At 34.0% G+C, this 13,266-nt stretch overlaps 4 long non-coding RNA genes across 5 annotated transcripts; 2 read left to right on the forward strand and 2 right to left on the reverse strand.

Annotated features, from left to right (window-relative positions):
- LOC137247982 (uncharacterized) lies at nt 1-1,800 on the forward strand. Its single transcript, XR_010951974.1, has 4 exons — nt 1-88; nt 155-293; nt 355-511; nt 571-1,800. It is a non-coding gene; the product is annotated as an uncharacterized lncRNA (long non-coding RNA).
- A 545-nt stretch (nt 1,801-2,345) lies between these two features.
- Nucleotides 2,346-5,705, reverse strand: LOC137249924 (uncharacterized). 2 transcript variants are annotated; one of them, XR_010952619.1, is made up of 5 exons: nt 5,498-5,705; nt 5,367-5,438; nt 4,867-5,260; nt 4,106-4,810; nt 2,346-4,041 (listed from the first exon to the last, which is right to left on the reverse strand). It is a non-coding gene; the product is annotated as an uncharacterized lncRNA (long non-coding RNA). The 2 variants fall into 2 exon arrangements; XR_010952620.1 differs by having other exon boundaries at nt 4,867-5,310.
- Nucleotides 5,691-8,907, forward strand: LOC137249925 (uncharacterized). Its single transcript, XR_010952621.1, has 3 exons — nt 5,691-5,944; nt 7,481-7,592; nt 7,752-8,907. It is a non-coding gene; the product is annotated as an uncharacterized lncRNA (long non-coding RNA).
- Nucleotides 8,908-10,378: 1,471 nt separating this feature from the next.
- LOC137249933 (uncharacterized) lies at nt 10,379-12,657 on the reverse strand. Its single transcript, XR_010952627.1, has 5 exons — nt 12,014-12,657; nt 11,723-11,949; nt 11,431-11,662; nt 11,032-11,374; nt 10,379-10,978 (listed from the first exon to the last, which is right to left on the reverse strand). It is a non-coding gene; the product is annotated as an uncharacterized lncRNA (long non-coding RNA).
- Between the last annotated feature and the right edge of the window lie 609 nt (nt 12,658-13,266).

A 13,266-nucleotide genomic window follows, 5' to 3' on the forward strand; every position in this document is an offset into this window, starting at 1 on the left:
CACAAACAGCTGGTTGTTCATTCGCCTATTTCTTTGCCATTTTGTGTATGTGTATATAGTTTTTTTGTTTGCCAATTTTTTTGTTTTGGTAATTAAAAATTCTATTGTTCCGTTTATTTGAAAGACAAATTAATTTCGTTTATTTTTTATGCAGATCATAATGGATGACTGCAAATTAATTGAATTTGTACGCGATTTCCCATGCTTTTATGACAAGGCAAACCGTGATTTTAAAAGACGCAAATAAAAAATTGCCGCTTGGAAGGACATAGCAGAGAATTTAGGTGTGGATGGTAAGTAATAATGAATAATCTTATAATATGTGCGCACATAGGGTATGATTATTCCCAATAGTTGCAGTAGCGGTAAGGCGATGGGGGAATTTACGAGAGCGTTTTAGCAAACAGATAAGAAGCAGTAATAACACTTCAGGAAGTGGCGCGTCTGATGGAAGGCAGTGGGTTTTCTTAGAGAGTCTTCAGTTCTTAAGAGCCCACATTATACCCCGACCGTAAGTATAATGGAATTACTTAACATGTTTGATTATGAACACATTTTCTAGTACAACAGAATGCGGCAGAGCTCTCAAAACATAAACAGAAGTGTTGAATGTGGCATAAGTACACCCACCGTTTGCGAGTCACGCCCTGCAACTCCCACTTTACCTGATCTGCTATCTATAAACACACAGTCCCCTCCTATTCCTCCAGCGCAGCTGTCACCTGCTTTATCTCAGTCGTCTCCGATGCCACAACCGCAGTCTGAGCCATCAACATCTCGCGGACGAAAACGAACGGTAGTTTTGCGTGATGAATTGGACGCTGCCATAATGGAGACCGTCCAAACTTTTAGGGATGTATGTGCGCCTAGAGCTCGCCGCGAGAATTACAGTTCCGATATAAGTGCATTTGGCTCCATGATGTGCTCCGTCATATCGAGTTTGAAGAAGAAAAATCAGGCGGTGGTGATGCAACGGTGCACTGAGATTGTCATGCAAGCTCAGATTGAGGAGAACGACGAAACAGAGACTGTGGAATACTTGTATGACAACCAGTAGGGTGATTGCCATTTTTATAATTTTAATTTTAAACTAAAAGGCTGGCACTACAAAGCAGACAAGAAATGAGTAATTATTTACGCCGGGTACGCGATCTAAATTATTTCTGCATAATTGTGTGTGTGTGTACAACAAAATCATCAAAAATACAGACACATGAAAATTTGAAACCGATTTTTGAAAATATCTATTGCCTGGAATAAACTGTTTAAATTTCGCCTTTGGATTATTGATATCGAGGTCAAAACCCGTCACCCGACACCTCTCCCAACATTTCTGGACGTGTTTTATCAGTTTGGAGCTAAAGTAAACAATTACCAAAAAAGGCAGGCATACAAATATATGTAAGTAAGAAGTTTTTGTATATCCACTTTTTATACATATTTGTATGTCTGCCTCTTTACGCGTTTTAACGCCAGCCTTTCAATAGCAAAACCTATCCTTTTAGTTTATAAAGAAACTGACTAATTTTTCTATTTAATTTCCTTTTAAGTTGTAATGAAATCTGAATACATCCCATGACATATATTTAATATGTCAATATGAATGCGACTGCAAATATGCCACGGGATGTTAAGTTGAGATTCCTAATGAAAGTACAAAATGTATATATAAATGGATGTACAGTTTTGTTCACAAAAGTAGTAGCAAAAATTATTGCAACATTTTATCGGTTATTTGTTTCTTTTATTTAATTTTATTAATTTTAGAAAAAACTTGATTGTAATGTACAACAAAACTATGTAAACGACTTTCAAAACGTTTTTAAACAAATTAGAAAATTCAAGAAGTTTTTGTAAATCTTCATAAAAATTTCATACTTTTTACTTGGATATTTTAGAAACTTTTTTAGTATGGAGTTTTGTAGGTTAATGAATTTTAGTCTAACAAAGTGCAATTTTGAAGTCTGCCAAAATTCGCATTGATTTTTGACACACTTCAAAATTGCACTTTGTTGGACTAAAATTTATTAACCTACTAAACTCCATACTCAAAACTTTTTTTATAATTCCAAGTAAAAAGTTTGAAATTTTTATGAAGATTTTCAAAAACTTCTTGAATTTTCTAATTTGTTTGAAAAGGTTTTTGAAATTGGTTTACATAGTTTTGGATATACAATACATTCAAGTTTTTTCTAAAATTAATAAAATTAAATAAAAGAAACAAATAACCGATAAAATGTTCCAATAATTTTTGCTACTATTTTTGTATGTAGATATATATGAGATTCCTAAGAAAGTACAAAATGTAGACTGAAAATCGAATTGTGATACATTAATTTCTTTATTTATTAATATATTATATGTTGTATTGCATGTAACATGAAAGTTGACCTATCCTAATATAATAATACGTTATTTCGAGTAAAAAAATATGGTGATTATTGAATTTTGATAATGTAACAAAGAAACACACATAAGAACTAAAATTTTTATAATAGTAGATATGTACACACCTGCTCATATTAATAGTGAAAATAGTTTTACTCACAACATATATTGATGTACAGTTGCGAGCACTAAAATAGCAGTGAAAATTATTGATGTATTTTATCAGTTATTTTCTCCTTTTATTTATTTTCTTTAATGGTAGAAATAACTTCAATGAATTGTATAACCAAACACATGTAAATTTATTTCGAAAACATTGCGAGCACTAAAATAGCAGTGAAAATTATTGATGTATTTTATCAGTTATTTTCTCCTTTTATTTATTTTCTTTAATGGTAGAAATAACTTCAATGATTTGTATAACCAAACACATGTAAATTTATTTCGAAAACATTTTCGGGAAAATGTGAAAATTCGAAAGGTGTTAAAAAATCTTCATGCAAATTTCAAACTTTTATTTAGAGTTTTCAGAATTTTTTTTTAGTATGAAGTTATTAGTCCAATCAATTTTAGTTTAACAAAGTGCATGTTTGAAGTCTCTCAAAAATCGCATTGATTTTTACCAATTTTTTTTCAAAGAGTGTTTTAGATTTTCTTCCATATAAATATTTACTCTTTGTGTGGAACGAAATTAGTTTACATGTGTTTTTGGTTATACAATTCGTTGAAGTTATTTCTAAAATTAACAAAAATAAATAAAAGAAAAAAATAGCGTTTATAATTCTCACTGCTATTGTCGTGTTCACAGCTGTATGTGTTATTATTGATATTCATTTAAAATATTGCATAATCTATAAAAAAAATGGTATATGTATATAAAAGTTTCAAAGTTTACGCAAATGCCAGAATAGATTTTTAGGTAATCTTTGAGTATGAAGCTTTGTTGCCCATTGGTTAGTAATAGCTCAAACATAGATTTTTGTTGATGCATTAGTGGATGAAAATTTAACACTTTCTAACTTGCACATTATTATAACAAAATTGAATAAGAAACAAAGTTGCATACAAGAGATTTTCTAAAAATTCTGCTCAAAAGGTTTCAAAGTTCGTGACGGATTTTTAAAGTTAAATATATTTATTTATATGAAATAAATTGGCGTATTTATGAAAGTGCAAAAAATATGTATTTAAAACATTTTTTTGTTGTCCTTCAAAATGTTGAGTTCAATTTTTCGTTTTCCGGCAAAATATTTAATTTGAATTTTGCACTTTCCATTTTATACTAAATATTAGTATGTGTAAACACTAAAGGGCAGAACTAGAATAAGAATGCAAAATACAAACTTTGTGGTATTATATTATGCTCTATTTAATATACACGAGGCAGAATTGCCATTTTTACCAATTTTTTATTTACTGAAATTATTTGAACTAACTTTCTATATAAAAACCATAATATATGTTTTAAAAATATATGAAGTATTGTTTCGTTATCGTTCTTTACTGTATGTGTAAAGAAAAAAATGAAATAAATTATATTATTCTATGTTAAAATAATTTGAAAAGCTCATGATTTTGTAGCAGCATTGTGTTTGTGCAGCATAAATGGTTGTTGCTTTGTTTTGTTGTGCATCCGCCTTCCGCCGAAATGATCTATAAGGAGGTAGTCAAAATGTAAAATAACTTCTAGATAAGTGTATATAAGTTGGGTTCTTACCTCCCGAAATATATTACTCGATGTGATTTTGAAATTCTACTGCACCATCGGTCATAAAGTAGTTGGTAAGGTATTCCCGATACTCGTATGCACTATTTCAAAATCCCAAATGCGTTTTCTATAACGCGGCGGGCCCGCGACAGTTTGTAATTAAAAACTCGCTGTCCTTGTCGTATTCATTCCCAGATAAGGTTTAATTAGGTTGGTTTTTAAGGGAAATGCACAATCTCCAACGAAAAAATGCGGAAAGGGTTGTGACGATAATGGAAGAGGAGTATCTGGTGGAAGTGGTAGTCGATTTTCCAACAGATATTCCCCAAACCTTGTGGCATGAAAAATGCCTCCATCGCTTTGACTTCCATAAGCTCCTACGCTTACAGCGGTAACTTGTATTTAGCATCGCATGCTGCCAACAAGACGATGCTGAAAAGCTTTTTATAATGAAAAAACAGTGATCGTGAATTCGGAGGGCATTTTATAGCAACGTGCCTTCCATCAATAGCACCTACACAATTTGGCATGTTCACATTTAGGAAGTCAGTAGTTATATCTTTGTATTGCTGCTCTGTGGGTTCACTTAAATATATTGGGGAAAGCGTTTGCCAGATAGCCTCGCAAGTCCCCAACACAATCATCCTCACAGTACTCTTTACAACTTTGTGGCTCCAAACAATTTTTTTGAAAGGAATACCATGTGCCAAGTACCTAAAAATCATACTAATTAATACAATATACGATGTTAATATCTGGAAATTTTTTACTTAAGTGTAATGGGTAAACGTTCTTCCACACCATTTTGTTGTTTGAATTTGGTCAGTGATGGAGCCATTAGTTTTAAAAAAGTGTCATAAACCGGTAGGGACATTCTTTTATGCGCAAAAAAACTCACTTTCGTCCATATCCTTAATTCTTAAGAAAGTTGTTTGGTGATATCCGGCTTGAGTCCTATTAGCATTAATGGGGCGGGCATGCCATCGTCTTTTTTGTATTAATTTCCTTCTTTTAGCATATAACGCCATTATGCTGAGGATCAAGTTGTCAATTTCTTCGTCACTGCAACATAACAAACAGGCCAAATGGTAAGAGCACCTCAGGATATGCAACCTCTTTGCTGGTGTTCGTATTATATGGTCAACCGTCAATCCCTAACAGACCCTACCAAATATAACGACAGAGTATTAATGCACTTCCCACGGCAGCGGGTTCTATGCACCAAAAGGTTTTGTGTAGCAGTTTCCGTGTTTGATTTAAAGATACTTACTGTTAAATTCACGTCCTTGCACTCAAATATATATAAATATTCGCCTATATGTAGTGCTATATTTAATTAAATCTGTAAGAATACAGAAATCCTTATTAATTTGTTAAACTTTTAATATGTGAACAACTTACATTTGAGGTACATGTAGATAGGTGGCTTTATTCACCACCTAATTGTTTCACTATGTAGATATGCGCCCAATTTGTTGCAATATTAATAAAAAAGACTATTAAAAATGTTTTCTTTTACTTTATTTTGATTAAAAATTACCAAATCTTGCAATCACTTTGCACAATCACTTTTTATAAACAAAACATTCCCAGCTCATGACGGCAATGGTCAGCAGTTTACGGTTATGTCACCATTAATCGATCACAATAGAGATGGTTATGGATATGGGTATGGTTACGACTATGGCGTTTCGTGGTACGCAGATCACAAAAAAGTAAAAATTCCATATAAAAAACGCTCAAGAAAAGAGTGGCCCAGGATATTGGATATTTCTGATCCATTGCATTGCAACAAAAATGCAGTGGATCAGGCCTGGGTCCACTTAAGTAGCTCACTTGGGAAAGAAGGTATGTTAATAAAACTTTGTGTATGTATATTTGTCGTAATTGTTTACTTTAGCTCACAACTGCTAAAACTCGTCCAAAAATATCGGGAGAGGAGCAAAAAGACGCGCTTTGCACCCAGGATCACGAATCCGAAGGCGGAAATTCAAAATTTTATTTCGTTTCGGAGATATTTGGGTAATAGTCTAGTTGAGGGGTCGACTGCTAATACGCGTTGTAGTACCCACAAGAAAAACTGTGGGTAAAGGTGTGTTGCGCGGATATAGTTTTGGTCTCCACACTGGTGTTGGACCCACCCAGCGTAATTTTTTATAAGCGCGGCCGAAGGCCGCCAATGCAGAAAGGTGTTCTGCGCAAGAAAACTATGGATCCCACCCCCGGTTTCGGAGCGCTACGGGGCCATTTTTCGGTTTTTTGGAAATAACTTTTGACAGAAATAAAAATTAGAATTTCCGCTCTCGGAGTCGTGGTCCTGGGATTAAAACTCGTCTTTTGACACCTCTCCCAATATTTTTGGTCGGGTTTTTGCAGTTGTGAGCTAAAGTAAACATTTACCATATTTGTGTATTTTAATTGGTAATTATTTACTTTAGCTCAAAACTGTTAAACCACGTCAAAAAAAAAAAGGAGGAGTGTCAAAAGACGCGTTTTGTCTGTTATAAACAGGTATTTGCAAGCAAAGTAGGAAATTTTCTGCAATTTCCATTTGGTTCGTGTACGCATTTTGTTGCGTGTTCCGAAAACTGCAAGTGTGTTATTGGTACGGAAGTCAAAACGCCACGCCCCTTTTATATAACGATATTATTTTTAGCCTATGACCATCCTTGGAAGGTTTCTAGTGGGTTGTGCAAATTTGGTTGTGATCGGTCGATATGTTTAGGACGCAACTCGATCTATACCTACATACATACATACATAATTTGATTTTTATATATATATATAGATGTGCAAGTTAAAAGTACCTGATAAGTTTCCCCGAAATTTCAGAATTTTTTTTTGTCGAGAGAGTGGAGTATTTTTTCCATATGTTTTGATTGAAAAATCACTTTTTGTGCATGAGTTGTATGGAAGAAAACAAAGCTGCACAACGAAATAAACAAATATTTTTTTTTCGACAACGAAGTCAAAAAAAAATTTTTTTAAATTCGTTATGTTGGCATCAGAAACAAAATGAAAAACTCAGAATTTTTTAGTAATTTTTTGAGCGTTTTTTGTATGGAAAAACATACTCAAACTCTAAAAATCAATTTTTTTTACTTTGATATCAACGAAATGAAATTTTTGAATATCGAATAAAAAACGAAATATTTTTATTTTTTTTAAGAAAATAACCAACACTCTCTACAAAAAAAGTTCTGAAAATTCGGGGAAACTTCTAACTTGGACATTACAAAACTGCATATTCGAAAAATTTTTTGAAATTCGGATAAAAAAATTCAAGTTTTGATAAAAAAAAGGTTTTTGAAGTTTGATCTATTGTCATGAATTCTGTGTGTATACTTCAAAATTTGTTAACATTGTACATGTACTCTCCTGCAGGACATTTACATCTTCATCGAATTTCAGTGAGGAATCAAGCCAATCTCCCTTAGATCCCTCAGAGGTCTTGAACAGCATGCAAATTAGTGACAACGATTCCCAATACGACTATGTGAGTATGGGTGCAGATGGTAATATCGACAGCAGTAATGCGCATTTGCACCAGCATCACATTCTGCGTTGATGTCTGGCAAAATGCGCAACAGCATGACGTTCTATAAATAATAAATAAATAAAATATATAAATAGACCTATCATTTTGTATTTACAGAATACAAAGTGTTCGAAACCGTATACGTTATCTCAAAGTCCAGATGAGAAGTGGGGGCGCTTCAATAGAATTTTAAAAAAGCAAGAGGAGTTTTTGGAGGATCGTAAGAAATCCCCATACGCCCAGGCATTATCGACTTTTGACTGGCTGCCAAATAAGCTGCCAAGTTCTGTCGGAGATGACATGTGTCTTCACATAAAGAGTATCCTTCTACAGAAAATCGAGGAACACAAATCCAGCCAGACCACAGAATAAATTGGTCTGTACGTCAGTGCACCACCTGTTATCACATATTGTCCTCATGAAAAATTGGTATAAATTATATTTAAGTAAGCAGGCTAGACCACGCCGTCGAAATTATGATTCCTTATGTTGGTACGAACAAAAAATTGGTCTACGACATACACTCATTGCCAAATTAATAGGTACATAATTGATCGGTCAACTACACCTTTCAGAATAGTTAATTGAATTTCAGAATTTGTCATCTGGATTGAGAATAGTTATCTGGATTTCAGAATATGTTAATTTGATTTCAGAATAGGTAATTGGATTTCAGAATGTGTCAATTGGATTTCAGAAATCGTCAAGTTGATTTCAGAAAATACCTTTCGAACCATTTTACATTTAAATGAATTTATGAAATGCCTTGAACTTACAAATTATTTTCCAACTTTGCGTAATTGATGCCTTCCGAAATTGAATTGTCTATTTTTGAAATCCACTTCACACATTCTGAATTTCAATTGTCTATTCTGAAATCCAATTACCTATTCTGAAATTCAGTTGACGTTTTCTGAATTCAAAATGGAAAAGGTTTAGATTTGCGAATGATTCCTTCTAAGTTTTTAATTTTTTTTATAACAACTTTAAATTTTTGTTTCGTTCGAACATGAGGAACTATAATTTCGACGGCACGGTATAAATTGCCAAATCGCCTCAGCCTAATACAGGCCCTTATTGAAAGTATACATTCAATGAATTTAATAAGCTCTTAAAGCGTCCAAATATTGAAGTCTATTAGCAAACTCTTTTGTTCATATTACCCAATATATTATTAGATAAAAAGAAATGTTATTTTATGTTTGTTATAAATTATACCCCTTATTCATAAAAAAAAAAAATAAAATAGATTTATTAAGCTCTTATAATTGGAAATTTGTATGGAAATGTCATTTTAAAAATCTTTATAAACCCTCATGATTTTTTATGTATAAGGGGTATATTTATTTAATCCCATTATTCATATAAAATATTGAAGGTTTATAAAGCATTTTAAAATGACATTTCTATACAAATTTCCAATTAAAAGAGCTTAATAAACCTATTTTATGTTTTTATGGATAAGAGGGGAGGTTTATAGGCGCTTATTGAAAGCATGCCTTTATTATTAATTATTGTATTGTATTATTAATGAGCTCTCCAAAAGTAAATATTGAAGTCTGTTGGTGAAATTTATGATATATAGTGTGCGACATAAATAAAGCACCGAAATTCCTTTCAGAACATCTACATAGCTCAACAAAAGTCAAATTATAAGTTCTAGGATGTTAAGTCTCTTTTATTAAGGAAGAACATATACTCAATATAATATATAAATGTTTAGTATATCGACGGCTGAGTGGAAGATCACCCTGTTTCAAAACATTTAAAAAAAAATGCCCTTTCTCAGAAATTGTTTCAAGAACGCCTTAATTTAGGATTTTTTCCTAAAACGCCCTATTTTATAACTTAGTTCCCAAACGCCGTATCTTAGAATGAGTTTACAAAAGGTCTTATTTGAACGAAAACACAATACACTTGCAGCTGAGATAGGGCTTTCTGAAATTCATTCTGAGATAGGACGTTCTTGAACCAAGTTTTGAAATAGGGCATTTTTGAAACAAGTTCTAATTTAAGGCGCTCGTGAAACAATTTCTGAGAAAGGGAAGTTTCGAAAAATGTTTTGAAATACGGTGATGTTCCACTCAGCCGTCGATTTGGTCTTCACAAATAAAAGCAAAATATTGGGGCATATTCATAGTCAGAATTAAGTGGGTACTTAAAGTTAGTTGTAGCTTTTTGACAAAACTTCCAATGGGCTATCTGTCAAAAAAGTTACAACTAATTTAGAGTATACGCCCCATTGAATTAAGAACTTGCATTTAAGATTTTACTTAACCAAAAGCAACAGAGACTTCGGTGCTTTAGTTTTGGCGCGCGCACACTGTACATATCGTCACATGATTGCCGGAAGCGTGAGTGTGCCATTTTTTAAACTTTGATCTAATCAGGCCATTAGATGAACCATTAAATATTCTATATTGTATCAAAATCTCGATTAAAATGCATCACAGGAAGGCTGTATAATTTGCATAACAAAAAGGCACTCTAATTTGCAAAATATAGCTAAATCTATAATAGAAGCCACCTAAACCAAAGTTGCAAAAGTTACAAAGAATTAATCTAACTTTGAAAAACGGACATCAAAATTTGCATCTTTTTTGGCAGAGAGTCTAGCAAATTTTTGAGTACGCAGTTTTGTAGCCCAATCAATTTCAGAATAATGGTGTAAATGCCTCTACAAAAGAGTTCTGAAAATTCAGATAAACTTTTTAGCCGTTCTAGCATTTACATTATTATTTTGAAATTGATTGGGCTACAAAACTGCGTACTCAAAAATTTGCTAGACCCTCTGCCAAAAAAGGTGAAAACTTTGATGTCCGTTTTTCAAAGTTTGATTAACTCTCTGTAACTTTTGCAACTTTTGTTTAGGTGGCTTCTATTATAGATTTCGGAGCCACTGTTTGTATGTATATTTATTTTTAGTTTTCAATGTTTCTTTGTATATACATACATTGTCTGAAAGTGAAATTTATAGACTGAATAAAAGCCTTCAATTCCAATTCTATATTTAATTTTGCTATTTTATATTTTTTGTATGACTTTGGGTCCATTAAAGGAAAGTACAGCGTCCAAAACCATTTTAGAAAATAAATCTTTTTGTTGATGAGTAAGTTTGGACGACATTGCTGTGGCAGCGCCTTTTTCCAATAAAGCACGTTGTTATTCCTTTGATTGGCGCCTCTACATGTACAGCCATGCCATATTTTGGTCATGCATAATTGTAATGCTTTACGTATAGCTTTAATAATGATATGTGCATGCGCGCCTTCCTCAACATATGGCTTAATTTGTTTTAAGATTTCACCTGCTTAAAGTACTACTGAAGTGGTGCCATCGCTGACCTGATAAGAGAAACATTTTTATTCTACACATTCTGATATAACAAAAAACTTACATCAGCATCTTGAGATTTGGCGATGTCGACTAGAGTTTTACGGCTGGATGCACAATATGCAATAGTTTCATACTGCTTGCCCCATCATTTGAAATTGTGGCCTTACCACTGGAATCAACAATATGCTTGTCCATACTGCGTGGACCCAATGTAGTGCGTATAGCGTCCACAATTGATTGCGAGGCATTGATGTTGGATATGAGTTGAGGTTTACCTTGAGAGCTATCGGTACCCAAACATTTTTTACACAAAAACTCATACGTACCCAATACAAGTTCAGGACATTCATATTTATCGACACGCTGTCCGGTGTGGCCCAAATATTGGAAATATTCAGTTGGCACTGTTGAGAAAAAATATGGATCAATGAACACAAGCAAAATTTAAAGATTTTTTTACCATCTGTTGTTACTTTACACACAAGACTTTGGAAACGACGACCAGCATCTACAAATTGTATATATGAGCCTTGCAAAGATTACATCTAATTGCACCCAATTCACCAAAATTTATAATGGGTGGCTCATATTCACCCTCAACCGTGCGTGCCATTGGTGAGACGGTAAATGTAATGGACAAAGCTGTTGTTTTTAATAAATCAGCTGTTGCAGGTATGCAATACAAAGAAGACCTGCAAAGAAGAAAGATCAATGTAATTGCCAAACAAAACATTAATTTCGATTATCGATACCTAACGTAACGTGGCGAGGAGTTACCCTAATTTTCTACCACATATTTTGTGGTCACCAATGGTGGTAATAAACCCTGTTCATTAGTAATAAAAGCACCACCAGCGCTATTTTGATTTTCAATGATAACGCTTATCGGATTTGGCATCTGATCGGGATCTAAACGGCGTCGGGCTTGATCATACTGTTGCGGCTGTTGATATTTACCAGTAACAGTTGCTGGTGGTTGCTAAAGAAAATAACACAAAAATAATCATCAGCAAATTTTTAAATTATTAGTTGTATTAGCATACATTATAACCAGAACGTCCGGACGTGTCCGGGTATTGGGTGTTGACCCGGCTTGGGTGGTTGACTGAGCATTGGCGTCTGTCCAGGTTGTGTTGGTGGCATCATTTGACCCATGTAACCACGTGGTACACCTGATTGTTGTAGAGGATAATTTGGATTTTGAGGTTGTGGTGGATAGCCCGGATTTTGTGGCATTGGCAGATAGCCATCCTGGGGAGGTTGTTGCTGCTGTTATCGTGGCATTGTATAACCCGGTTGCTGTTGTGGTATATACCTTGGCATAACTGGATGTGGTGTCATTGCCCCACCTGGTCCAGTAGATGCGGGCGGCATACCTGGAGGACCTTGTTGCTCACGGCCACCAAATGACTGGCGCATATGGTGTTGAGGTGGCATTTGACCGGATTTTGACTGCATTAGACTAGGCTGTCGTGGCATTGGACCCAGTTGCGGTGGCATTTGCTGTTCATCGGTTTGCTGGTATGGAGATTTAACACAGACGGCAATTGTTGTTGGTGGTGTAGCTGACCAATTTGAGGACCACTCTAGAAAAATAACAACATTTTTAGACAGAAAATTATCAAAAATATATGTTTGCGAATACTTTCCCTAATAAGGAAGTGACATTCTTTATATTTCTTTTGATTATGTGCTCTTCTTCTTGCTTGTTTCATTATTCACCGTAGATTTTTAAACGTCAAAATTACTTCCATACTACTATTTTTCACGCAAGAAAAAAGGCAAAATTTTTCTTGAGCAATTACTTGTGATCTGCGTACCAAGCTTAAGGATGTTTAATTCGGCCTTAAGGCAAGGTGCACACGAGGCTACGCGTCATAGACACTGCAGGCGAAATTTGTACGCTTAGATGCCGAACACATGTATTTGAATGGAGAGCTGCATACGAGGCGTCAGTTGCATGAAAGCGACAAAGCATGCAATTTTCGTGTAGCTAAGCGTACAGCAATGTTGGTCGCTGAGCGTACGTACGCTTGAAAAAAAGGAAGAACAAGATGTTTGTTCACATTTTTTTTGTATGCAAATTTGTGTAATTAGATAAAAAAAATGTTACTTTAGTTAATAAAAGTGCGTGAAAGGTATATTGCCAAAGCGAAAAAGAGTATTAAACACCACAACAGCTTGGTTAGACATTGTTGAAGCGTTTAAAAGGCTAAAAAGTGTTGGAAACTAGAAATCACCCTTTTCTCTAGTCCGCGGTGGTTTAAAATTGCATTTCATAATTTACAAAGGCACG

This window comes from Eurosta solidaginis, chromosome 4 (assembly GCF_040869045.1).
Source record: "Eurosta solidaginis isolate ZX-2024a chromosome 4, ASM4086904v1, whole genome shotgun sequence".
NCBI lineage: Eukaryota > Metazoa > Arthropoda > Insecta > Diptera > Tephritidae > Eurosta > Eurosta solidaginis.